This window comes from Podarcis liolepis, assembly GCF_965112155.1.
Source record: "Podarcis liolepis genome assembly, chromosome: 6".
NCBI lineage: Eukaryota > Metazoa > Chordata > Lepidosauria > Squamata > Lacertidae > Podarcis > Podarcis liolepis.
In genome coordinates this window covers 67908997-67936788 of record NC_139559.1, presented here as the reverse complement: position 1 = coordinate 67936788, position 27792 = coordinate 67908997, and the positions used below count along the sequence as shown (strand labels likewise).

General features: G+C 42.8%; 1 long non-coding RNA gene across 3 annotated transcripts in view; it reads left to right on the top strand.

Moving 5' to 3' along the window:
* Positions 1-2191: 2191 nt before the first annotated feature.
* The window catches only part of LOC310710154, a 52593-nt gene continuing 26992 nt past the window's right edge, over positions 2192-27792 (top strand). For 2 of the 3 annotated variants that reach the window (XR_014527871.1, XR_014527873.1), the window contains exons 1-2: positions 10850-11037; positions 11370-11456. This is a non-coding gene — a long non-coding RNA (uncharacterized lncRNA). Of the gene's footprint in view, positions 2297-10849; positions 11038-11369; positions 11457-27792 lie in introns of those variants that run through there. The other variant, XR_014527872.1, reaches the window with a different exon arrangement.

Genomic DNA, 27792 nt, shown 5'->3' with positions numbered 1-27792 from the left:
CAAGTTCAGAATCTCCACGTAGCCGGTTGTGTTGATTTGCACCACTGCACCGAAAATTCAGCTCAGCAGTCTATAACGCAAGATAAATTGTTTCGGTTTTGGTGTGTGGTGCAAATAAATTTCCTGTAGTTGCTGAGCCATTCTGAAGAAAAGTGGAAAAGTATTCTCTTAAATACAAAATATGCAATTCTTTCCACCTTTGAATTGATGATAATTTAGCCATTTTATCCCTCAAAACCTATTGCAGATTTATCAGGAATTCTCTCGTTTGCTTTTTTTATTTGGAGAGAGAGAGAACAAGGCTATTATACACAGTTTAGACACTGTCTTTATGCAATGACTGCCCCCACACTTCCAGATCACAACAATAGTCCTTTACCTGTCCTAAATGCACATACAAATCCATTGTCCTTCTTAGCTGTGGCTTGGGGTGGGGGGCTACGACTCTTGTGCAATGGTGTAAATCCACAAGTTGGATTCGCCTAAGTTGCTGGCCAAACTCCAGCCCTGAGTTAAATATGCTTGTCCATTGTAATAAATGGGATTGAGTTGCCAACTCTTTGTTGATGTGTTGCCAATATGTACTGTTTTCACATTAGCGGCACACAGATGTGGATTGGCTAAGGTCAGACCTCAACTGCTGGATCGAACCGCTTAGGAAAGTTCAGGTAGAATCAGGTCTAGATGTATTCAATAAGATTTTTACCTTAAAATATTGATATACAGCTGTTTATCTTAGTAATACTAGAATGGTTCAGAAAACACAAATAAAATACAGTAAGATGCAACAGACATTAAAATGTTAAGCCACTGCAAAACCCCACCCACTGCAGCCAGCATGATATCTTACTTCAAGCTGCAAAGTAGGAGCCAGCTTGAGTAAACAGGTATGTCTTAAGCAGGCTTTGAAAGCCCATCGCAGTCCATGCCTGCTTTATTTCAGAGGGAAGCAGCTTGCAGATAGCATGTGCTACCACAGAAAAGACACTGCCTTGGATTGCTGTATGATGGGTCTCAGCTAACGGCAGCATGCTTATGGTCAGTTTCAGGTTGTGCAACTAAAGTTGGTTTGGTGCTCTTGCACAATGAGCTGACTGAAATTAATGGACAACAACTAATTTAGTTTATTAATTTCAGTGGGTCTCATTTGAGTATGAAGAACACTGGATACAACTCTCCGATGTCAAAACCTGTTATTGTCACCATGCTAGGATTTCCATTGTCATATAAACAACAACAAAGAACCCTAGTATGAATTCAAAATAAAAAAATTCCTTCCAGTAGCACCTTAAAGACCAACTAAGTTAGTTCTTGGTATGAGCTTTCGTGTGCACACACGAAAGCTCATACCAAGAACTAACTTAGTTGGTCTTTAAGGTGCTACTGGAATGATTTTTTTTATTTTGACTATGGCAGACCAACACGGCTACCTATCTGTAGTATGAATTCAGTTGAGACAAACTGTGAAACAGCTGTTGTATAAGACCATACGCTTTTTACCTTTAAGAGTTTGATCAATGTTTACTTCTGCAAACGAGGGCAGAAGGCCGAGTGGCATTTTTACACTCTCTTCAGCAAAAGTCTTTATTTGGGGGTGGGGGGAACCCGAGGTAAAAGCTTCACAGCTTGTTAGTTCTAACAAGCAAATCTTATTTATTTGTCACAGCAGATGGGGAAGCAAATTGTAACCTGTTAAGAGACGTTAAACACTGTTTGTGTCCAATCCCAACCCTCTCCCTAAAGAAGTGGCAACACCTTCCTTCCACAGCTCTAAATAGCTGGCCATCTCTTAAGAATTAAGCTCCATTACACAATCAAGAGTCTCCAAGAATCCACCCACAACAGGATACGCAGCAGCAACATCGCCAGTTAATATTAAGTTACAAGCTTTGCATCATGAGACTGACTCGCAATAACTAATAACGCAGTTATTATGTGCATGCCACTGTTACCTTGATAATTACGAACACCACTGATTAACTCTGAGAATGTTTCATCTGCCTCACCTACAGGAAGGAAGCCACCAATCTAGGGCACTATTTATGTTGCTATAACAAAAGTTGCCATTCCAGGTAGAAAGTGGCCTAATGAAAGGGAGACGGAGGGAGGTTTGGCAACCAGAGCTGACAGACAGGAACAGCCAAGGCTTACAGGGAACAGGGAGGAGTGACATTCCCTTTTGCAAAATAGGGTTTGGAGAAACCCTACGCTTCAAATGCACCCCACTCCCAGCATTTTGTGCAAATCCCCCATATGGATTCATGTACTGCTGCAACTCAATTAGAATTAATTGATGGTAAGTGAGGTAACATGCCATTCTCTATTTCCTAGCAGATAGGGGCAATGTAGCTTGTGCCAGGTTGCTTTTGGGTTAGGGTAGCTGGCCAGAGAAAGTGCCATTAACAAAAAAGCCAAGCCTTCCCCCCCCCCCCGAGTACAACCACATTGAGGAGGGCTGCATGCTGCTGGAGTCACAGAGAGGGATAGTGTGTCAGGCAGCATATGCTCTGCAGAAGCAAAGAACTGTAGGGAATGCTCAGCACAGCTGGTTCACGTGCGCTCTCACAACCCTTTGATTCCTATGGAGCGATGCTGACAGATGACACAACTTGGAGCAGTGTGTGCTCACACTGGTTTAGTGGGCTTTCCTTGCACATGGTTTAAAGGCTGAGGATGCAATGTTTGATGTAGTGATGTACTATCAGTGCTTGATAGTGAACAAGAAATGCTGCCATGTATGTATGTATGTATGTATGTATGTATGTATGTATGTAACAGTACTTGTCGTATGTCTCAGGTTCAATCCCTCAAATCTTCAGGTAGGCCTGGGAACGTTCCCCATCTGAAATCCTCTAAGGCTGGTGCCAATTGAAATTGATAATACTGGGTTAGATAGACCAGCGATCTGACTTTATAATATAAGGCAGCTTCCTGTGTTTCTGTCTCCCAAAGTCATTTTTATTCTATGGCATGTCACCATTGCCACCAAATCAAAAGATGGAAAGACTCGTTTAGTCTGGTCATATGTGGCCTTGAAAAATAAAATAAATAAAATAAGGCATGGTAAACCAGAACGTATTGAGTCCTCTGCTGAGGCTTCCACAACACAGGACTTTATCTGTGCTAGTCCAAAACTGTGCTCAGTTTTGTATTTTTTATATATTTATATACACATTTACTTATATACATACATCACCATTTGTATGCTGCTCAATTAACAATGCCTCCTGGGCAATTAATGCTAAAAGTTAAAAACAATACAATGCAATTTACATGAGCTCTCAAAAATAAACATAATAAAACCAACATACAAAACCAAAGCAAAACAAACAAATAAAAAAAGCAACAGTTAAGCATACATTAGCACGGCAAAGCTAAAAACACTGAAGATCTTAAAATAATCTTCAAATGCCTGGGAAAATATTTCTTTACAAAAGGTTCCTGGGAGAATCTTAAAAAGGCCAAACCCTGGTGCCAAAAAGGCTGCAACGGAAGCGTCAGTTTTACAACACATGCATGCTGAAGTGTAAACAAGCTGCGTCTTCTACACTAGAGCATTATTGCTTGGTTTGTCATCAGATGTGTGTTAATGCATAACTGTCCCATGTACATTGCCTTTCAGATCCCGCTCTTAAGATAAATAAGCCAAAGTGTCCACTGAGAGGGAAGTCGTGCCAATGGCCCACATCCTGATTCACTACAATTCTCACACACACTGCACTTGCAGAGGTGTTCCTCCAACGAGCCCAAAACATCTTTGCTGGCTTCTGCCTGCAAAGTGACATCCAGCTACAGTCTGGCTGAGGTTAGAAACACTCTGTTAAGGCAGGGATGGGGAACCTTAGCACATCCCCCCATGATGTTGCTGCACTACAGCTCCCATCAGCTCAGCCAGCATGACCAATGGTCAGGGATGATGGGAGTTGTAGTCCATCAACAGCCCGAGGAAGGTCAAAGGTTCTTTATCTTGGGACTGGGCTGTAAACAAAGCACAGAGTACCTGTAACTAGATCAGTCCAATTAAATCCCCCCACTCTATGCTGACCAAAGAGAAAATGCTTTGTTATAGGACACACACACACACAAACACCCAAAAGCAATTCTATACATATTCAGTGCGGTAACATTGGCTCATTCTGTGTGTGGCTTGGAAATGGCACTCAGCTGTGGGTAAAACTAGCTTTTGTGTCTTTTGCTGATGGGTAGTGATGAAATTAAGCAAGCTGACTTCTTTAACAACACTTCCCACACTACCGGGACACCTTGCTGTTCTTTTTAGAGACACGCTTTGCTCATGCCGGAGAACTTGGAGAAGTTCAAGTGTTGCATAATTACCCAAAGCAGGCCTGAAAACAAGAATATCCTGTTTGGATTCCTGTACGCTCCCTAGGGTAGCTCATCTGAATCTCCGACAGCCTTCGAGCTCCATGAAGAAAACATTAAGGCTCCTTCCTGATAGCAGCTTTATACCTAGAGTTCCTCAGCAGTAGGGCTCTTTAGTCCCAAAGCGTCCTCAGACAATCGCCCCATTGTTTACTTGCTAGTCAGATGAAGCGTTATGCTTTCCCTCACTCTGTAGGGCCTCCATAATCCTAACAGTCATGTTCGCTCAGCAGTAAGCCTAAATATATGCTTCCCAGAGGACTTTCAAAGCCAGGCTATGTAGATTAACATTGCTGAGGTCTGATGCTATCTGTGACAGGTTTCTAACACCATTAACATTTTAAAAAATAAAATAAAATGTGGCCAAGGCTTAAAAATAATTTGCTCCCAATAAATACATTTTTTAGTGGGTCAGTTATTAGAATGGTAAGTGGGGGGGGGGAGTGATTGTCGATGGGACAGGATCCCATTCAGAATTGGTCTGTCAGCCGCGCCTCATCTCTTTATGTGTCACCATGCCCCCTTTTTTTGATTAAGAAGAGAAAAGAGGAGAGAAAGAAAGAGAGAGAGAGAATAAGAAGCTCAATTGTATATGGGTGAATCAGGAGACTTCACAAACATTCAAGGAACACACATGCCACTACAAATTAACCATTAGCACTGCACGGTATTCATCTTTTCTGTCACACACTGTGGGAAGCATGCCTTATTAGCATGGAACCACGGAGTAATAGTATCTCCATCGACTTAGCATGTCCTTATCTTGGTGGTAAAAAGAGGCAGACAACTGCATATGCAAGCACCCAGCAGACCAGGCCACTTTCCACCCCCCCCCCCTTTCTCCCACCCATCCCTGGAATTACTCCCTGCAATTTACAAAGAAGAATAAAATAATCCTCAACCTCATGGCCTTTTCGACTGTTCTCGAGTTTGCCCTGGCGTTTTACTCCGCACAGTGGCGTTTGCATTTTTAATCAGCCATACGCATAAAGCAAACAATGACCCCAATTGCTGCATGGCTTCCCTCGCCCCGTCCCCCGCCCCCAACTGCAGTTTCTCATTGGCTTTGAATTTGAATAGTACACGGGGCCCTTCCTGGAACCCAGATGTCAAATTATAGGCTCTGTCTTATTGTGTGGGGTGGTGGTGGGATGTTTCTGTATGGCAGTGAAGTTCATTGTTAATTCCCCCCCCTCCCCCTTGCTGTTGTGATCCAAAAAAGCTGCAAAGGAATTCCCCAAGTTTCATTTGAATGTGAGTCGGTCTTGGTGCTCCCCCCTCCCTAAATAAGCAATTAAACTGTTAAAAAGAGAAAGAAAAACCACGCTACATACGTGGTCTTAAAACGAAGCACTTTTAAGATCTGTGCTCAGACTGAGGAGGCAGCTCTCATTTGATGCCTGTGCAGTCTATAAAAAGGCTTGAGAGGGGCCCGTTCCCCCTACCTGGCCCTCCTTACATGCTGTTTTATTTAAGAAATCAAGAGTCTATTTCACAACCACTTTGCCGTATAAAAACCAAACTTTTACAACATAAAAGTGACTTTCAAGGGGAGGGAAAGCTTATTGCTTGTTTCACTAGCTTCTTTTAGCATATACTTGTAAAAATAAAAAAAAAATCTGAATGCCATCCAATTTGGTAAAATCTAATGTAGCAACAAACCAGAGCCTCCCACTGAGCTAAAAGCAGAGTTGGTATTTTAAATGTTATAGGGCTGTAACCTAAGCACTAGAGGTAAGCGTGGGGAGGGGGGCAGAGATGGGGGGGAATGTATGACACAGTTGTAACCCAACACGGTGGATTCCCCAGCATAAACAAAATCAAATGGGAATGTGGGGTGGTTTGGCCTTCCAACAACTCCAGTTTCAAAATAGTTACAGATTTGTACTCCTAACTGAGAAACAAGACTTCACATGGAACAATGGGACAACGCAGGGCTCAGCTGAAGCCAAAGCTCACCGGTGCTGAATCTTGTGGATCCAGCTTAATGATGGAATGAGCGCAAGACATTTTGCTGCCTGAGGAGGACAAGATGGCGCTTCCCCCCCAGTTCCATGTATACAAGCCAACTGGACTGGCATTTGTGTCTTACTTCAACACTGGTTGATGGGGCAGCACCCTCCATGACACCAAACAGCAGCATGTTAGCTTAGGGGGAACAAGGCAGGCTATTTTGCACACCTAGCACTGTCTTCCATGCCTAATGATAGGCCAAACCTTGCTAGGAATTAGCAGGGCATCCAGAAGTAGGCCTCTTGTATAAATTAACTGCGGGGAAGATGTGAACCTACTGAAAGTCAGAGTGATAAGATGCCTAGCATCCCTCTAGATCATGGAAAACTGATGCTTGGGGAAAGTTCAGTCTTTGCCGCAAAATTATACACTATTAAGGATGCCTATCTTGAGAGACGAAGGAAGAATCCAACACCATTCCTCAAACTTTATCTGCCTCTGAACTAGAATTCTGACATTTCTTCCAGTGGTGCTGTGTGCTACTCCCATAGAAGCTTCTGGAAAACTGTGATGAGGGAAGGCTACAAAAACAAAATGAATAAAACAAGCCATTGGCCAGCCAGCACAATTGTCTTTTGAAATACGAATGGGTAAGGCACATCTCTGTTATCCGTTGCCTGAAAGATGCAGGCAGACCTTCTCCATGCTTGCTGTCATGAGCATATGTTTTACCATATGCCTAGCGTGCTGTAATTCACCAGCCACTTCCAGTTCCCTCAGCCTGCTTCAAGACAACATGGGCTACAAAACTTCAGTCCATCTCATGTAACTTCTGCCACCAAGCAGCATTTCTCATTGAAAATTCCCTGTCAGCATGCAGTGCTGGTTTACTTGCAAGCCTTACTGATTTTTCACCACGTCATTTTTGCTCGGACATAGGAACTCTCCACCTTTCTGCTCCACCCTTGCTAAATATGCTGGTTAAAGGCCACCCGATGCAACCTCGAGTATTAAAAAATGGACAGGTTATATTTAAACACCGGGGATTGGAAGGAGAGGGTTGGTTGTGACTTGTGAGGACGTGGGCCCTCCTTTTATACCACCTCAGCCAGCTGCTTCTATAAACAGCCTTCTCTACCTGCCCTTTGAACAGGCTGTTTTATTTAGGAAATCAAGAGGCTTATTCACAACCACACTGCCACATAAAAACAGATCAGCACGCCAAAAATGGATTTGCGAAGCAGAATTAAGGAAGCAGAAGTGTAGAGTTTTACTAATTACTGGCACACTTCTTAAAGACCAAAATACACAAGATGCAGATCTGTGAAAGGAGGATAGTTAAGAGAGTTTAAATTCAGCCATGGCACATCCTGAATTGGATTGGACCCCAAGAAACTGGAGCAGGGGCGATTTAGCAGCCTTTCCCAAGTGTTACATCACAATTTAAACCACCTCTCCTCTCAACAGCCTGCTATTAGTCCTACTGGGGTGGTGGGGGGAGGGGGGAGAGAAATACAATACAGGCTGCTTAACTTGAGGTGTGATCCTATGCAGACCTACTCAGACATGAGGGAGGACAGTCACAAATAGGGCCCCATTCTGCAACCCTGATCAGCTCAGGTTGTGGGGTGCATTTGTGGCTGGCTTGGCCAAGAAGAGACAGTCTCTAGAAATCATAGAACTGTAGAGCTGAAAGGGACAACAAGGATCATCAAGTCCAACCCACTGCAATGAAGGAATCTTCTGTTGTGGTGAGGACTGCAGGGCCTGCTCCCTCTGCAAGGCCTCTACCATCTGGCCTGGGGGGCAAGGCTGGACTCACTGGAATGAACTCTTGGGGCAGTGCTTGGGGGGGGTGTGTGCACTTGCTATTGTTTCCCTGCTCCAAGTGTCTAATGTGTTTCAAAACATTCTTTTGTATAAGGAAAGTTGTCTTTAAGTTCAGGACTGCCCCGGGAGTGGTCCCTAGCCCACAGAATGGCTGAGGCAGGTTCCACTAGGGGGGGATGTGCTGGGACACTCGGTCACATGCAGCTTGGAACCCTAGAACATTAAAACAAAATTTTAAAACATTTAATATTTTTTTTAAAAATCCCTATGTGGCATACAACTTAAAAACAGTTAACAATATCATTAAAACAAAAATATAACATAAAACCAGAAAAGCTGTTATGTAAAAGCATATAAAACCAAATAAAAAATGGGAATTCACATAGACAGAAACAGAGTCTGATCTTATGAGTCGGACTTTCCCTGACCCATTGGTCAGGCAAAGCCTGACTCATAAGACCAGGCCCTTTTTTGTCCGTATGAATTTCCTGAATACCTGTTTTTAATTAGTTATTATTTTATTTATATTTGAGGTGATCAAATAGCCTGCAAAACCAGATACTGTGATGGAGAGAGAGAGAGAGAGAGAGAGAGAGAGAGAGAGAGAGAGAGAGAGCGAGCATATTATGGACATTGTGGCTTTGCTATACTTCCAAATATTTGTAGAAGAAAAAAACTATTGTGAAGTGCATAGCCTTACAGTGCAATCGTATACATGCACACTCAAAAGTAACTTGCATCAAGTTCAATAGGGCTTACTCCCAGGTAAATGGTTTTACTACTGTAGCCTTCATGTCATTGCAAAACCACTGCTTTTTAGCAGAGCTGGAGAACTCTTTATGACCTCTCTAGTCTAGCCTGTTCTTGATTTGTGATTGTTTATAACTGGGCAGCAGCTATTACCAGATCTTTCTTACAAGCTGATTTCTGAGACAGAATGGACAAGCAAACACTGCCTGGGCATTCTGAGCGATAGCCCATATACAATCTGTATATACTAATTCATTTTTACATGTAGGGAATTCGTACCTTCCCTTTCCATTCAACAGAACACTGGAGGTCATTCACAAAGCTCAGCAAGAAAAAAGAACATGTAAATGCAATATGCATAAATTATAGAATGTGATTGCCAGGCAAGCTTGAATTTCAGCGCATCTCACTTTAGAAATGCAGTGTAATAATAATCAAGCTACTGCAGTAGAGAATCCTGGTTTTGAACAAGTTTGGTCTTACCAGGAAACAAAGTGAAGCAGCCATCACTGCCGATGGATCTAGAGCGACACCATTTTGTTTTCTCCACATCAGTGTTTCATAAACAAGGCACCATTTTAACTTTTTTGCGCCATGTGTGGAAATGTCTGAGAGATTTTTGTGGTGCCTGAAGTAGAAAACTTCACTGTTGTCCCATAAAAAATCAGGGAACAATTAAACCACCAATACATGTGTTGCCCCTTAATGGTACCTCATCATCTGCCTCATCTGTGGAAGGCCAAACTCTGACATAAGGCCTGCACATATATTGAATACGCTCAGTCTAGGGCTTGTTCCTGTGCGTAAATGGAAAGGAAAGTGTGAATTGGTGCCCAAGAGATTCTCTCTTTGATTCTTTCTGAGACCTTCGCATGGAGGGGGCATTGGTACAATGGCACGACAGCATGTAGCTCTCAAGCATATGCGTGGAGAAGCTGATGAGTGATTATGGGTTAGAGGGAGAGAGAGAGGTAGCCAGGAAGCTTTCACAATGCTTCAAAGCAGATTTGACTTTGACCCCTGCATCACTCCACCACCTATGCTTCTCATTTTATGACCTTGCCATGCTGCGTCTCTTTTGGGAGGCCTCCAGCTTATGAGATGCTGCTTCGCAAGCAGGAGAGACAGATGGCAGCTTTATAGATTTGGGGTAGGGGGTGGGGTGGGGGTAGGGCACTAGGGTGAACGGAGAATGATCTGCCCAAAAAAATAGGCTGGAACGAAAAATATATCAAGGTACTCTTTTGTTTTTGTTTTTTTTTTGTCTGCACATTTCAAACAGAACTGGTTTGCGTACACTAAATCTTTTTTTGTTGAGTGCAGATATCCGACATGGAAATAACCCTTGCCACTCGCAGAGATAACAATGGTCTTATTCACAGAAACCTTTTGTCAAGTCTTGTTTTCGAAGTCTTGACAGAAGGAGGGAGGGGGGTTGTTGAGAAAACACCCATGCAAGGTATTATTGTGAAATAATTTTCATTTAGGGGAAAAAATATCTCTCTCTGGGCAATGCATAAGCAGCCATAAGCACTCATCCAAGACTAACCATCCCTGCATTAGGAATTCCTAGCCACTGCTTTTAAACTGTGCTGTAGTTTATTGTTTGCTCTAAATCAAAGCCGAATACCACTGTGTCTGTTAGAAAATCATTACAGTGCCATTAAAGTCGGAGTCGCAGGCCTAGCAAACATGGAATTTTTTTTCCCCCACCCGAGTGGGAGGTGGGTCTGCAGCACGCTGCCTCCTCGCCTGATTATGTGCAAACCAGTTCTGGTCAAGAGATACAGCTGTCACAAAGCACTCAACAGATGGCAGTTGCCGGGTGAAGGCTCATCCATATTTGGGCGCTCGGGTGACATCCGAGAGCCTGTGTGTTCCATAAATGCTCTCATGCAGCCTTTGCAATGCAACGGAAGGCTTTGCAATGCAGAATGGCAACATTCATCTTTCCCAGGAATAGAGATAAATTGAACTGCCCTTATGAAAAAGCACTGCATAAAATGCTCAAATTTATTGTCCTTTAAAACTTTTAACTGTTATGGAGAGAGGTGGCTGGAAAAATGGAGAGGCTGACAAATTGGGAGATGGATCCCTTTTTTACAGAGATGAAAAACAGCGGTAAATTCGTATTTTAGCCTTAAAAGGTTCTTTAAAGATTGGTTTAACTCACAAAGAGCAGCAATTTCTCTCCTGATGCAGGAAACTGTGAGGAAGTAGAGAGCTTTGGAAGGCAATCGTACTGATCAGTTCCTTTACAAAGAAACTTAAAGTAGCCAAAATAATACAGAGTTTCTTGGGGCTTTTCATGGACTGTAAACCTACCTAGTGGCTTTATTTTAAATTAAGTTTTAAAGTTAATTCATATTGGAGTCTGGATGCTGCTCAAACAAATGCCTTGTATCAAGCAATAGAATTGTGCTGTTTTAAAATGCCTCTCTTGTTTCTTTCAGGAAAACCCTCTGCCTGTGTTGGACTAGAGCATGGGAGAGCTGTGTTCAAATTCCCACTCAACCATGAAATTCACTTGCCAATCTCAGGTCAGTCACTGTCTCTCAACCTAACCTACCTCACAGGGGTTGTTGTGAGGATAAAATGAGGAAGCAAAGAACCACATAAGGCACCTTGAACTAGGAAAGGTGGGATATAAATGTAATAGGGACACAGGTGGCTCTGTGGCCTAAACCACTAAGCCTCTTGAGATTGCCAATCAGAAGGTCAGTGGTTCAAATCCCTGTGACGGGATGAGCTCCTGTTGCTCTGTCCCAGCTCCTGCCAACCTAGCACTTCAAAAGCATGATAGTGCAAGTAGATAAATAGGTACCACAGCCACGTGAAGGTAAATGGCATTTCTGTCCACTCTGGCTTCCATCATGGTGTCCCATAGTGCCAGAAGCGGTTTAGTCATCCTGGCCACATGACCTGAAAAGCTGTCTGTGGACAAACGGACTGAAAGCGAGATAAGCGCCACACCCCATTGGTGTCTTTGACAGGACTCAACCGTCCAGGTGTCATTTACCTTATTTTACCTTAAATGTAAAAATAAATAAATGTACAGAAACTCATGAAAATGCCAGTGCAATGTTATAAATGTCTACTCAAAAGTCAGCCCCTTTAAGTTCAACGGAGAAGGACTGAGTGGATGAGAACTGCATCCTATATTGGATATGACATTATTTGTGTGATTGGCAAATGCTTTCTTCCCATGCCAATTTATCTGGTTGACATAGTTACCGCACACCTGTCCTGGCATGCATAAGACACACCAATGCCAAAGGCTTATGCCCTGTATTATACACAAAGTGTATCTTGCACCAAGTACAATATCTTGTGGCCTCCACTAATAGATGAGACACCCATTTGCAGTCTCAGGGCATGGATGAAATCAAAGGAATATCTCCCCCCCCACACACCTTTCATTTCACACCTAGACAATAACCACTTCCTTTTACACATGTGTTCTTAAAATTCCTTCCTTCAGGAGGAAGGGTGGGATATAATCATCATCATCATCAAGTGTTCATACATGTTGTTTTGCTCAGAAACAAGGCTCTAATTTGATAGCTTTGAACTGAATGAGGCATCTCCTTCCTCTTTATTCTGCCTGAGTATTGCTTCTGCCCCCCAAATCCTGCCCTGATGGTGCTACTGCTGCTAAATCTGCTCCAAAAAAAAAAAAAAAAAAAGAGGTAGAGGAGGTATTTGGTTTCTCTCCAGTGGGTGGTTCTGCATTTCCCTCCTGCTGTTTCCAGAAGAACCTGATCTAAAAAGAAGTGCTTTCAGAGGCTAGTTGTTCTGTGGTAATCCTCTTCCTGCCCTGTCCTGAAGAACTTGCTCCAAAAGTATCACTTTCAGAAACATGGACAAGCGGTGAGTCAAAATGACATCACTGTTTGTTTATTTGCACAACTACATTTTTTTGAGTGACCACAAGCAGCAAGTATAGCTAATTAAAGCCAGCTAGTTATTTAATAAATTCTTTCCCATAAGAAGTTCCCATAAGCTGCTTCCTTCATAGACATGCCCATTTCCCAACAGCCTCGTCTTAAGGTCATGGGAACCTTCAACCACAACGCCTACTTTCCACTTTGGTAAATGATTAAGTGGCTTCCAGTTGCTTCAGGGAAATGGCACCCCAAGTGTTCAAATGTAGATTAATTCCAGGTCACTTTTGGGCTGTTAGAATGTTTGTTTGGTGCAGGGTTATGAGGCTGAGCTGTGAACCACGATAACACTAGTTCTAATCACACACACACACACCCCACCACAAGTTCATTAGGAATGAATAGGCAAGCCACTATTTTCATCTCAGCTCTCCTCCATTCTACAATATTGGCCCTACCTTACAAGGCAGTTGTAAAGATAATTACAGGAAACACTTGCTGAATTCCAAAATCACTAAATAAATGCTTAAAGAACCACCCAATACTGTTTGCTTGGAATAAGCTGCAGCATGTTCAATGGGATTTTCACCCTAGGAAGTGTTTTTAGATATGGAGCCAAAGTATTAATGTATTTGTACCAGGCATTTGATGCAACGTAATTCACATAAACACATAGATGCATGTGGTTTTCTCTTTTACACTGTATGTGGTTCTTTTGTTTTGTTGCGGTTTTGGGGGGGCGGGGAAGGGGAATCATACAGTTTATCTTTTAAAATGACAAATGTTGTGCACTGCATACCCATATTTCTCACTGTCTCCCTACAAGGTCTATTGCTTTGATCACAGTCAGATTCTGATTGTTAGCACCATTTTCTAGTGTGATCAGAAAACTATATACACTAGACAAAAGTATCACTTCATGAAGCATATACATCCTGATGTATAATGTAGGGTCAGTAACTAAGGTTAGAAACCTGCATGTTTCATGACAATACCTCACCAACCGTAGCTTTACCAGTCTTCAGACTGGAATAAAAATGTAATGTTTACTTATGCGAACTTTATACTCAGCAGAAGACCAGCATGTTAGACAAAGGATATTCAGGCCATGTTTGGTTATCACACTAAATCACAGGGTAGTATTCAACTAATTTTTACTCTGCAGACCCTTTGAAAGTAATGACCATCTACTAATTTCAATAATTTTACTTTACTGTAAGTAAAACTTAGTTTAACACCACTCTCAAGCAAACCAACATTTTTCAAGTTGGATGAAATTATTAGCAAAATGAGAAGACAGTTCCTGAACTCCTCATGGCCACACTGGAAGCCAGGAAGGGGAGGAGAGAATGTGAGCCTGATGTTTGCCTAGGTTTGCACATGCTACATTAAACTATATTATTATTAATTATTTATTATTATTATTATTATTATTATTATTATTATCATCATCATCATCATCATCATCATCCTCCTCCAGTGAACTCAAGGTGGTGTACATGGTTCTCCCTGCCTTGTGAGGTAGGTTAGGCTGAGAGACAGTGACTGACCCAAGGTCACCCAGTGAACATCATGGCTGAGTCGTGATTCAAACCCTGATCTCCCAGGTGGTTTAGTGTGACATCTGAATATAATTTCCTTTTTTGTTCTGTGCAACTCTACAAAATAATTTCAGAGCTGCTGCTAGGGGAGGCAATAGCACAAAAAGCATCCAGACCCTCCAAGTGTCCCTATTTTCCAGGTACAGTCCTGGATTTACTGAAGCTGTCCCTGTTTCTGATTTGATCCGGGAATGTCCCGCTTTTCCTTAGGACGTCCCAATTTTCATTGGAGAAATATTGGAGGGTATGAGCATCACATAACGAATTGCCAGTTCTTGAGCTGGGTATATGCTCATCATCACTTACTGTCTGATGAAAGCCCAGATTACATTTGTTCAAGTTGCTGCTGTGGCTTTAGCCCTAGCCCTTCTGTCAGCATTTTGCTGCGTGATTGTAAAGAGCAACCCTACGCATGGCAGAAGGCAGATGCTGGCGATTTAAGCAGGGCAACCCACCACAGCGCTTTTACTCAGCTGATCCTTAATGATTTAGCATTTAATGCAGTTCATCTTTCATAATGCAGAGTTCAGAGAGACACAGCTGCTACTGAGGATGCAATAATATTGACCTCCCAGCCAAGGGCAAAACATGGCTTCTTTCATTGTCTTTGCCCCTGGAACCATAGGACCCCTCAGCTGTGTTCTGAAGGTGAAGGTGAAGGAGACTACAGTACTAAAAAATGAAACAATTAACTTCTCGTCAGTGAGTTCTTCCCAAAGAAAAACTGTAACTCTGATTTTGATACAATTAATTTTCATTAGAAACTCAGCCTCCTTCTCAAACTGTGGAAAGCAATCCATGCTATCCAATTATCCAGACCACTTTCAGAATTAGCCAGAGCATATGGCAAACCATGCTGATTGGGAATCAATTTCCTGAAGGTGTCATGGCCAGATCACCTTCTGGTGAGCTTTTGACTTAACGGTGGCCTCTGCCCACTGCAGAAGTGGGCGATCTATTAAGATGGTTCACCCCAGAGACTAATGGATCCAACTAGTTTTCAGAGAGCTCTGAGCTGTTTTCCATCTGGTTCATCAATTAAAGCACTGGTCAATCTTTGGAACGCAAAGATGAGCCAGGTAGTTGACTTGAGTGCACTGAGCATCCTTTCCTGACTGGCAGAGTTCAGAAATCTCTGTGGTATACCTCAAAACTAGGAGCAAGGAGTAAGACGGCTTGAGTACAGGTGAGACAAACTTCCTAGTGAATGTCACCAAACACTGGCATGCACTTACTGGTACATTTGAGCCTACTCAGTGGTAATGAAAGTGTTGAAGAAAGCTTGCTTCTCCACTGTGTCCTCATCTGGCTGTCCAGCGGAGTTGTTTAAGAGTGGCTAATATCCGCCCTCCCTTCTCCACAGGTGGGCGGGGTTTGCGGCACAAAGCGAGGCTCACCTGGGCGGGTGCCACCCACCTGCTTGAGCTGGCCTTTGACCCGCCCTTGGCCAGGGAGGACAATGGACGGCCAGCCGGGGGTGGGCCTAGGGCCAAAAGAAAAGAGGCTGACTCCTGGGCTCAAGCCTCTTTTGTCGTTCTTCCTTCTTATTACATACTGGCCCTAGGGAAGTGATGGAGCCACCTAAAGCCCACTTTTATATGTTTGCTAAGCATTTTGAGAAGAAAACTGTTTCCCTCTCCTGGGATTTAGATTACATCATTGGTGCTGATGAAACTGCTGAGTGCTTTCTTGTCCCATCTTGCCTGGGAACATAGACATGGCCATGGACAAGAAACTTGGCCAAGTTCATATGGCCACTTGTGGCTAACCATTGCCCCTCATGGGTTCTAACATCTGGCAGGAAGGGGACAGCAGGATAGGCCAGCAAAGTAATTAATGCCTCACTTCAACAAAGAGTGGTTCCAAGCTGCTATCTTCAGAAATGCTTCTCCCAGCATTAACCTACCTAGACCCTTGGACCATCATCCAAGGTCCTACTCTGGGTCCCTCCTCTGAGAAGGTGATGATAAGGGAGAGGACCTTTTCAGCTGTGGTTCCCTACCTGTAGAACACTGTCCCCAGTGAGGTCCAACTGGCACCTTCACTGACATCATTTTGGCATCTGGTAAAGTTCTACCTTGTTTCCAGGCCTTTCATGGATGGAGTTGATTTTGTTTTCATTTTTAGGGTGCTGTTAATGCTTCCTGTCATGCTTTGGGTGGGTTTTTGTGTTTGTTTCATTAGAAATTGTTAATGTTCATATGACCCCCCCCACACACATTTGTGGTGTGAAGCAGAGATGTTTCTAAGACACGCAAATGGAGATCTAGGCCATGTCTGCAGTCTGAAACACACTGACTTGGGAGTAAGCTTCACTGGATGCCATGGGACATAAACACTGATAGCATTGTGATATATGGAACTATTTTTCCTTATATTGAATTCACAATTTAAAGGCCTCTTATGGTCCTCCAGCTGAAGAGAGAAGGGCCACCTTAAAAATCTGCTTGACCTCCTGTAACAATGTCCAAAGTTTTTCTTCATAGTTACTTTTCATCAAGTCTGAGCATATAAACAGTAAGTTGATAGGTCGAACAGCAGAAATATTATCAAATTGGTTGCTTTTAAACTCTGCTCCCTCACCACCCCCACCCCCACATCACAACCACCACCCAAAAGCCTTCCTTAATGCAATAATCTTCTGTTTTCATTTTGTGCTAGTGGAACTCAGGCAGAAAGTAGATTATATAGCAAGAGTGCATCTACCTCGGTTTCTAACAACATCTGTAAATTAGGATTTGAAAGAAAAAGAAGCAGATTATATGAACTTTCATTACAATTACAATGCCACAGAACAACTGTTGCCTAGCTATGATTATGGCTAATCCCTGGACACTCTAGCAGAGATTTTAGGTTTATAATGTCTTATTCATAAAAAAGAGCAAAAGACATGCATGTTCAGTTGAGTCTCCAGTGGAAAAAGAGACTCAACACACTATTTGATCAAATACAATGAAGAAATGGCATGCCTTAAGAGGAGAATTTAAAGATATTTCAGAAGTTCTATTTTTAAAAATGGTCATATCCCATTGAAACCACCATTTCTGAAGCACCTTCAGACTGTCAGTATTTTGTGGAAAGACCTCAAGTTCATATTGGGAAATTTAGATTTGCCCAATTAAAGTGGATTAAAGCAATCTGTCGCCTTAGTGCAACAAAATGTGAAAAGTGTGGCATGAACAGACTATTAAGGGGAAGGCATATGAACACCCCATAAGCAAAACAAGCTGAATGCTCATTTTCATATATTCTTCCCATGAACAAGTCAGGATGAATGCTCAAGAAAGACCAGATATAATCTTGCATCCCTGTAAACTTTGTGCCAGCAAATCAGGATGGATGATCAATAAACAGGTCATTTGTAAGAGCCTCTGGATTGACCAATGTGCTAGTGGCATGTAAAGAATGACAAACTATACAATACTTTCCCCTTAGGGTATTCTATTTCACCTACTTTGGTTCCATGATACCAGGTAGTGTGGGATTGTACTGCCTGGCCACACCTCTGCCATTCATTGCATGCCCTCGTGGCCTTGCTCCTTTTACACCTACACATTATGCACAGTGTCTAAATAGGAACACAACATGTGTGCAATCCCAGATGTGGTGGCTACTGCCACACAATCATTTCTCTGTTATCACCTTCCCCCAGAAACTATTAGCCCTGTAAGTGAAATGCAGGGATATAAAGACAAAACCTGAAACTCTTTGATACATGCAAAACAATGATTCTATTCCTAGTATGAATGTTCTCCATTCACTTTGGACTGTTTCCACTGCAGCCCTAGCCAGTGAGGTGTTTGGATAGGTGAAAATGTGGGTAGCCATGGTATGGCAATAGAGGAAGGGAGAGGGTTCTTCACACTTACCTTTCACAGTAGAAAGCTGCCTGCATCCATCCTTGGTCAGCTCTCCACTTTGCATCCATGCTGGGTTAGCTCTCCACTCTGCAACTTGCACTCACATGGTGTTGCATGTGGCAGCACCAACCTCTATCATAATAAAAGGTCTGAGCAATGAGAAGTGAAGACAGGAGTACTATCCTCCTCTGTTGCTACCCTATGGCTGTGGGCAATTTCACCTAACGAACCACCTCACCAGCTGCCATCCATATCCCTGCAAAGCTCTAGCCTATTGCCTACAAATCACTTGCAAATATTCACATTTTGCATTCTAGAAGTGAAAACGGATACACATGAGTAGAGATCAAGCAAAGAAGTGACCGCAAAACTGGAAAGAACACCACTGACAAGTGTGGGGCGGGGGGAACAAGGAATTACAGGTGCTTGAAGAAAGTTTTGTTTCAGGCCTGATACATTATAGTCCTCCTTCAAGGGACACTTTTGGTATAGCTGTTTCCACTGAGTGTATGAGCCATTATAGTAAGTCTTATTGGGCTTATAGACATCCAACAGACCAAATAAGTTACAGCTTCCTTCATGGCTTTTTCTTGTTCTAATGAAAATGTAATTTTTGTATTTCAAATGAACTTTGAGGAGATCTGACTGTTACATTCTGGGCAGACAAAGTCTGGGGTTTAAATGGTTAACCCATGTATGTGGTTTAAGGCAGAGAAATGAATCTTGTAGCCTGAAGAAAATGAGTTAGACAGTTTGGGAGGTGGTATCTTATGTAACCATATTTCACATATCTTTAAAAGTGTAAGAAGGCTCCATGGCTCCTACTTCATCATACTTGATTGCACGTTGAGCTACCATTTAAATTAAAATGCAGCTACCTAAGATGGTAGGTCAGAGATAGGAAACAGTTATTGCAAGCATGTTGATCAACACTGCCTTTGTTTTCATCATGCAGTATTACCCTTCCTATTGTTTCTGCTGCGACTTGGTCTGGTTTCTGTGTGTGGGTGGTAGAACTCACTAGAAGGATTATGAAGTTTGCATGCCAGAAGAAAGGAGCAATCAAAAGGCAGGGATTGAAACCCTACCACGAAGCTACTGGCGCTCATGTTGGTGCTCTTAGCCAACAGGGCATGCATGTCTCCACCAAAGGATGCAACCCACAGACCCCTTGAGGCTGTGTATTTGAAAATGAATTGGTTAATCCTACAGAGCACCGCAAGGAAGTGGGTTAGCTGGTTTGTTCATTAGCTAGATGGGAGGCACCTGCTTGTATAGCAGCAGAATGATGGAATTAAGACAGAACAGCTACATTCCAGAGACAAGAGGCCCCTGCGACACAGCAAAGTCCATGATTTTGAAAGCAGAATTAACTAGGGCATATTAATTTTATCAATTGCGGGGTGTAGCTTTCTATATATATATGCCCAGGGTTGTCAATATATCATAGGTGGATCAAACCCAAATGGACTGAAGGACAAAATTCCTCACTCAGCCAGCCTAGGGTATACTTGTACTTTTGCATCCTCAGAATGCCAGTTCCAACTCAATTTCACTCATACGGAAAATAGCAATGGCACTCTGTCTTACCAAAGCTCATGCACATTCCAGAAAGGCAGGTGTCTAATGCCAGCCTGCCTCTTGAAGGAACATTTCAGGAAGTCAAGGGTTTCATATCGGTTGAATGCATTGGATTCCTAATTTTCAGGAGGATTTGGTCATTTGTGTGGAATGCACAGGTTAAGGTTGTGGAGTCTGTAAATACCAGCTCCAGGTCTGATGAGTCCCTCCCCCAGTGCCCTATAGCAGGCCTCTCTTATATTACTGGGTTCTGGTGAGTTAACCAGGTGGCGGCAACAGCAGCAGAGTTGTGCAACTTGGACCCAGCATTATTAAATTTTCCACACGTCCCCAGTGCCTCAGGGCATTGTGGGTGATTAAAATGACGTCCTTCCCAAGAGAAGTTTCCAAACCTGTGGTAAGCAACAGCAGTGGGCCTTAGGGGGCCACCCATTGCCTGAGGTTGCTGCATGTTGATACCAGGCCTCTGTACAGAGCCTGATAAGGCCCTCAGCCTTAGGTTCAACACTCCTAGCTTTATGTTTACACACCGAGTTCTGTGCCTCAGCAGTATGGCATTCATAAAATTCCTGGAAATGGAATGTGATGGGAGAGTGGAAAGAATTCAATATATCTTTTGTGTCATTTTCAAAAAAAATAATAATTTAAAAATATATTAGAGAAGAAAAGATAGGGAGAAATTGAAGCAAGGAAAGACTCTGTTCCATTACGAAAAAAGGTCTTGAAGTTTAAAAGTGCCTGAAGCCGTTATAGAATGCCATTCCTTTGAGGTTTCCAAAGAAAGAGATTGACAGGCTCTCTTGGGGTTACTATAGGTATAAGATACTCTGCCTTAGGACTAAATGACCTATTGGCTCCCTTCTAAATCTTCCATTCAAACATGTAACAGCATTCTGAATAACAGCAGGCTTTATTCTCCTTGATTTATTTACTTCCATAGAGTTTTTAAAGCAACTCCCCTTAAATTTTAACTGGTTAATATTGTTTATATTCCTATCCCTACCCCCTTGCTAATCCTTCCATGTTCGCCTTCTTTGGATATCTGACAAGTACTCTCATGTTTAGGCTTATCACCTAGACAGTCAGTCTCCAGCTCCCTAACAATTGATCTTCATCTTCTTTGAACTCCCTGCGATGTGCCAATAGATGTGTCTAGCAATAGGGTGTCTAGAACCGATAACAATATTCACAGTGTAGTTGCGTCAATGATGCACACAGCACAATAAATCTCCTCCTGTGATGTAAACTGTGTTGGCTGTGATAATAGCATGTTGCATGCTCATCTAGATATATATTATGGATCTCAGAGACTTTTCTCAATATATATTTGAATCATGCCATGGACACTGTGGAAGACTCATCTGTTTTCAGATGACCTCTATGAGTATGGTACTGATCAAGGTGTAAAGAACTTTGACCCTCCATATGTTGCTGAACTACATCTGCCATCAGCCCTGGTCACTGGTCGTGCTTGCTGGGGCTGATAGGAGTTACAGTGGTACCTCGGGTTACAGACACTTCAGGTTACAGACTCCGCTAACGCAGAAATAGTACCTCAGGTTAAGAACTTTGCTTCAGGATGAGAACAATAACTGTGCAGTGGCGGCAGCAGAGGCCCCATTAGCTAAAGTGGTACCTCAGGTTAAGAACAGTTTCAGGTTAAGAACAGACCTCCAGAACAAATTAAGTTCTTAACCCGAGGTACCACTGTACAGTTTAGCAATGTCTGGAGGGCCATAGGATACTCACAGCTAGACCAGCCAGTCGCTAAGTGTACTGTATACTAACTTTTAGCAAGCATAAGTGGCACGTGTAATTCCATGGTGTTGGTGCTGCTGGTAACAGTCACAGGTGCTTCTACATTTTCTTCTTACTTCTGGGTTGACAACTTCAAAGGCAGGTGATACTCATCAGCAGGTTCAGTTTGACCTACAGTTGCCAGCTGCTGATCCCTATCACAGAGAGTTGTATATAACTTCATCATATGAGGATCAAATGCAACAAAATATATCCCCTTAATTACTCTTGAAGATTTAATGTAACAACAACAGTCCTCTTAATTACTATTTCTTCTAAGTATTTCTAGGAGCTGCCTGTTTCTTATCGGCTTCAAAAAATAAAATAAAAATAAAAGTATTGTACAATTAGGTCTGTGAAACGCTTGTTTTGTAATGAGGTCTGTACATTAGCCATTAATTTCTTCTGCCCAGCTAATAGGCCACACCTTCAGCTGAAAGGACAAAAACATTATAGAACAAGTTAAGTGAGCAGCTAATTGAAAAATGTGCGAATGTCGGACTGCATAATTACAGATGCAACAGGTGGATACAGGAATTTCACTGGAAGCAATGGATAGTTAAGCAACAAGATTGAACAAATGGTGATTAACTATTTAGGTTAACCTAAGCCTGCTGTGTGGCCTGTTAGGTTCACTAGTGTTCTATGGCAAACAGAAATACCTGGAATTGTCTCTTAATGATCAATCACAAAATATTATGGATCAATGTCCCCTTGATAGTGCTGCCCTTCTTTATGTATGCAGCACTAATGATCGCAGGAGCCTGAAGTCTGAGTTATATCTTCTAAAACAGAGATGATATTCGAGTAGGAGAAAGTCAGCTATATAATTTTCCATTCATAGATGGCATGGGGTTGCCTTGGAGATATTGCAATGCAGTAAATGGATCACTGGACAGTGGAATAAGAATAAAGAGGATGAGATTGCCAGCCTGATGTTCTAAAATGGCTCTCTGTGTTTGTATGTAACAGTATATCCTCTGTATGCGCATCAAACATAAATCTAAGGCATGCATCCTTTTTATGTCAAGTGTGGGCAACAATTACAATTCTTCACTTACTAGAATGCCTTTTATCTTGCAAGATCCAAATCACTTAGCAAAATCTATCTAAAGATCTCTCCACTAGTACCAAGGAGCAACATTCAGTATTTGAAATTCAGCAGCCCCATATAAGTGGTAGTTACGCTACACCCAATTTATAAAGGGAAAGCAGCCATCCATTTTGAAGTGCTTTGGAGGACTTGGGGATAGAGCGAGTTTAAGTACCTAAAGAATTTGGCTTGGACACCAAGGTGTCAAAATATTTAGCTTGGCAGAGAAGTAGGTTTGACTGCAATCCTATGTGATCAGCTGATCACTATAATGTTCTGATCCATAAGTGGACTGCAATAAAGAAGTTGTTTGTTTAGTCTCCTGAATTTTTCAATATGCAATTCCCTAGCTTTTGCAAAAAAAAGGGGGGGAGCATTTATTTATGGGCTGTGTCACCCCCTAAAGATGAAAATCCCATTTAAAGCTGAATACAATTCAATCAGATTAAAATATCATTAAAAGTCCTTGCCAGCTCAACTCTAACCCCCAAAGTCTACTTAAAGCGACCTCATAACACTTTTGAATAATGCTTAGTTTTACACTTTGGTGGGTCTCCAAGGGAATGGAATTCCATAATTGGGGGCTGGAAGTCACTGAGAAGACATTTCCGTGGACTGCTTCTGTCTGAACCTGGTACAAAGGAAGTTTTATTTAAGAAAACACCCTTGCTTGATCTCAGAGATAATACTGGGACATGAGAGAAGAATCTATCATATGGTATGGTGGACACAAGTTTTTCAGAACATTTAAGTTCTAAACCAGTTTGAATGGAGAATTGATATCCAAGTCATAATACTGATTTAATTGATTCCAACTATTTCTTGGAACGGGGGAATATATTCTACAACTTCCAAGTTTCCAAATGGTCTTCACATGCTTTTGCACTGCACAAAGCCAGCCAACTGGGTGATACTTCCAGATGCCACATCTGCTCACAGGACCTAACAACTGACACCTGAATGCCCTCTGCTGGCCACACAAAGCAAACAAGAAGCTGGCTGTTCTTCCTTCCCTCCCTTGATACATAACAACTGCCCAGCCTAACCCAGTATAAGCAAGATCCACTTGCTCTGCCTATACTGCTTATCTGTGGCCTGAAAGAAAACCAGGCAAATGCAAGAAGTAAAGAAGTCTTCATGAGTTTGTGTGACCAGAGAACATGGAAAGCACATGGGGGGGGGGATGAGGCACCTTGAGGTTATATGCAATGTGAGGTGGGATGGTTTGCATGAACTGAGAACACAGGAAGACTACACGTGAAAGAAAGAGTGCCGTCTGAGGAACCATGAGGTGAAACTATACTGACCACCTGACCTTCCTTGGGTCCATCACTGTTGCATGGAGAGGAAGAGGAGAGTCATCTGTGAGATCAGTGCAGTGCAAATGCACTAGCAGAGCCAATCTGGCTCTCCTGCCATCATGTCTGCATCATGTCAGCCTCACCACCACATTGTCCCTGTCCCTCTTCGTCCCAGGACACAGCAGCAACACAATGTGAAAAAGGTGAGGTGAGTGACAGAGCCACACCATGTTGTTGTTGTTTAGTCATTTAATCGTGTCCGACTCTTCATGACCCCATGGACCAGAGCACGCCAGGCACTCCTGTCTTCCACTGCCTCCCGCAGTTTGCTTAAACTCATGCTGGTAGCTTCGAGAACGCTATCCAACCATCTCGTCCTCTGTCGTCCCCTTCTTGTGCCCTCAATCTTTCCCAACATCAGGGTCTTTTCCAGGAAGTCTTTTCTTCTCATGAGGTGGCCAAAGTATTGGAGCCTCAGCTTCAGGATCTGTCCTTCCAGTGAGCACTCAGGGCTGATTTCCTTAAGAATGGATAGGTTTGATCTTCTTGTAGTCCATGGGACTCTCAAGAGTCTCCTCCAGCACCATAATTCAAAAGCACCAATTCTTCGGCGACCAGTCTTTCTTTATGGTCCAGCTCTCACTTCCATACATCACTAGAGCCACACCATGCTGCTGTCTACTAAAAGACAGGTGATTTCTTTTTCTTTTTCTTTTTAGTAGACAGCATAGAGCCACACCATGCTGTCTACTAAAAGAAAAAAGAAAAAAGAAAAAAGAAAAAAGAAAAAAGAAAAAAGAAAAAGAAATCACCTGTACATTTCAACAATGCTGTTTGTCTGCCAAGTGCCATTAGCTGAAGGGTGTCATGTCTCAAAGTCAGGCGAGACAAATTTCCAGTCATTAACTCCCATTCAGGTTATATCAACCAATGATTAGCCAGCTTAATGGATGATGATTCAGAAGCTGTAGCAGAGTTGGCTCAATCAGAAACCAAACCTGGTTATTATATAGATGAAGGAGCAAGAATGTCCTGATACGAGTTACTTGATCATCAGTGCAGTGAAAGGACTTGGTTTTCAACTCCAATGAAGTAGGTGAAGACATCCCTTTACTTTTTTCTAGCCACACATTTATGGAAAATAGTAAAGTTCTGTGCATGGGGTTCCAAGCACAGTACATGATGCACTGAAGGCAGTCTTCAGCACCAACCCTGGAATTCTTTGGCTTAGACTTCTTCAACAGGAATCTTTCAAGATCACTGCAATGCCCAGGTTTTAAGCCAGCGATGGGGAACCAGTGGCCTTACAGATGTTATTGGACTAGAACTCCCATCATCTTCAGCGATTGGTCATGTGGCTGGGGCTGATGGAATTTGGAGACCAACAATATCTCAAGGACCACACATTCTTTTCCACACACGGCATTTCTAATAGTCCTAAAAACAGAACCCCCCCCCATACACAAACATACAAAAATGACTTCATTATCTTGTAATAACTGTGTTGAACCTGGTGAAGGGCCATCAAGTGACAATAATAATATCTGAATCTTCACACCTTGGAGTGAATGCAAATTTGGGATGAGCCTCTTGTAATTATATTAAAAGAGCTTAGACCCAGAGCGCTTCCCCCTTAACTTTTGGAAACACTTGCAAAGCCATGCTTACCTCTCCTGCCCCACAGGGCATAGCTGAACGCTTCACCCTGCTGCCTCTCAAGCGGAGATTGCTTCCTTTTCACGCCCTGCCTCTTGATAAATGCTGCCGTGTCATGGCAGAAACAATCACAAGTGACAGTGACTGAACTGTACAAACATGCAGACAACTGATTAAGCAAAAATAAAACAAGAATCAAATAGCTCTTCTGCATAATTCCTAATTTGCATGCATAAATGAAAAGGTGGCAAGGCTCCAGGACTCTGTGCATTTCCTAGAGCAGCCTGAATAATTTGGTTTTCTGTGCTCTTTCCTTGACAGGAATTTCAGAGTTGCCTGCCCTGCCCATGTACAAAGAGATGGGGTAGAAAAATGTAACTATCATCCCACGAATCTCGAAATCGTCCCTTATTGCAGCAAACTGGCAGCATGCATAGCCAGCTGTTCTTTCACACGCTTGGTGCCAGAAGATGTAGCAAAAGGTGATGTGAATAGACAGCAGAAAGCCCATGTGCAGAATACAAATAAGTCAGTTACCAGGGTTTGGGTGACAAACTGAAACTGATTTCAAACTGGTTTGAGTGTCTTGGCTCCCATCACATTATGGGACTTTGAAATGTCATTTTGTGACACAGCTGGGGAATGCTCTGTTAGGATGTATATGGAAAAGGCTTTCCCATTATTCCATATTAACCAACCAACCTCTTCCTTCTCCCTCCTATCTCACCCACATGGATTAGAATAATCACTCCACACATGAAACATGTTCACATATTACACCAAACACAGGCACAAGGTTTTCTACACATGTGTTGTGCAAAAGAGTGAAAACTTGTGAGGGCGATGGGGGAGGATGTTACACGTGTGACATCATGACGTTGTGTGTGTGATGTCAGGATGTCCGGAGTAGCTGGGCATGGAGTCTAATGTGGCAGCTGCTTGACTTCAATGGCTGGTGGCTCTTCCTTCACCTCCTTCTGGTATCGCCACCAGCCAGAGGCTGCTTCAACCCTTCTTCTCCTTTGTGGCAGGAGGAGGAGCCAGCCACTGGAGCTGAACCGTGCTTGACTCTGCACTTTGCCTCTGCACTTTTTGGGCATTGGGGGGTGGCCCCATCTGAAAAATATTTGGGGGTCCAAAAGGCTCGGTCCCCAGGAGCTGGTGCCTGCTTGTTGATTTACACAGCTCATCTATCGACTACACTGTTACTTTCAGCGAATGTTGCAGGCGAGGGTGCAGCTCAATTATTTGCATAAACAGGTTATATACCTTGTATGCTCATTAAATGTAGCATGTGAATATAACTCTACTGAAATAAGGTGTGTGTGTGTGATATAGTTTCTGAACTTTAATCACCTTGACTGTAACTATACAATGATGTTTAGAATTAGGTAAGAGCTAAACTGTACATTCACAAATATGACATGGCATGTAGCTCCTGAGAAAGGACTATTTTAGAAACCAGGCTGGGAAACTACATTTGAAGCCACTTAAGGTCAAAAACAATAACGTCCCCACGTATAGTAACTAGCATGGCAGGGAACAGGCTAAGGCTAGGATTCCACATGCAATACCCTACATGCAGTGCTGGATTTATGTATAGGCTAAGTAGGCTGAAGCCTAGGGCCTCTAAATCTAGGGGGCCTCTCCAGCCCACCTACTCCCCAGTGGGCAGTCTCCCCTCTCCCAAAATTGTAAACCCAAGACTTCATGCAAGAGCACGGCAACCCAGGCCCAGCAACTATGAGACTCAAGGCTAGCCAGTTTGAAGCAGTGGGGAGCAACTCAAATCATTTTTTGTAGGGCCCCAGTTCACAGCCAAAGTCTGCAAAATCTTATAGATATAAATAAAATCCATCTAGATTGCCCTGGTGCGGGGGGCCCTTTAGGAGCGGCACGCGGGGCCCAATTTGTCCCAATTGCTCCAATTGCTTTAAGGTCAGCCCTGATGAGACTGTGCAGGGGTTGGACTGACAAGCCCTGCACCTTCTAGGTCCCTGGTGTCACTATTCAGAGTGTAGACTCAAGGATTTGTTATGGAAATAAAGGGGGACACTTATTGGAAATCAGTTTTGTCACCTGTTCCCCCCAAACCCTGAGACA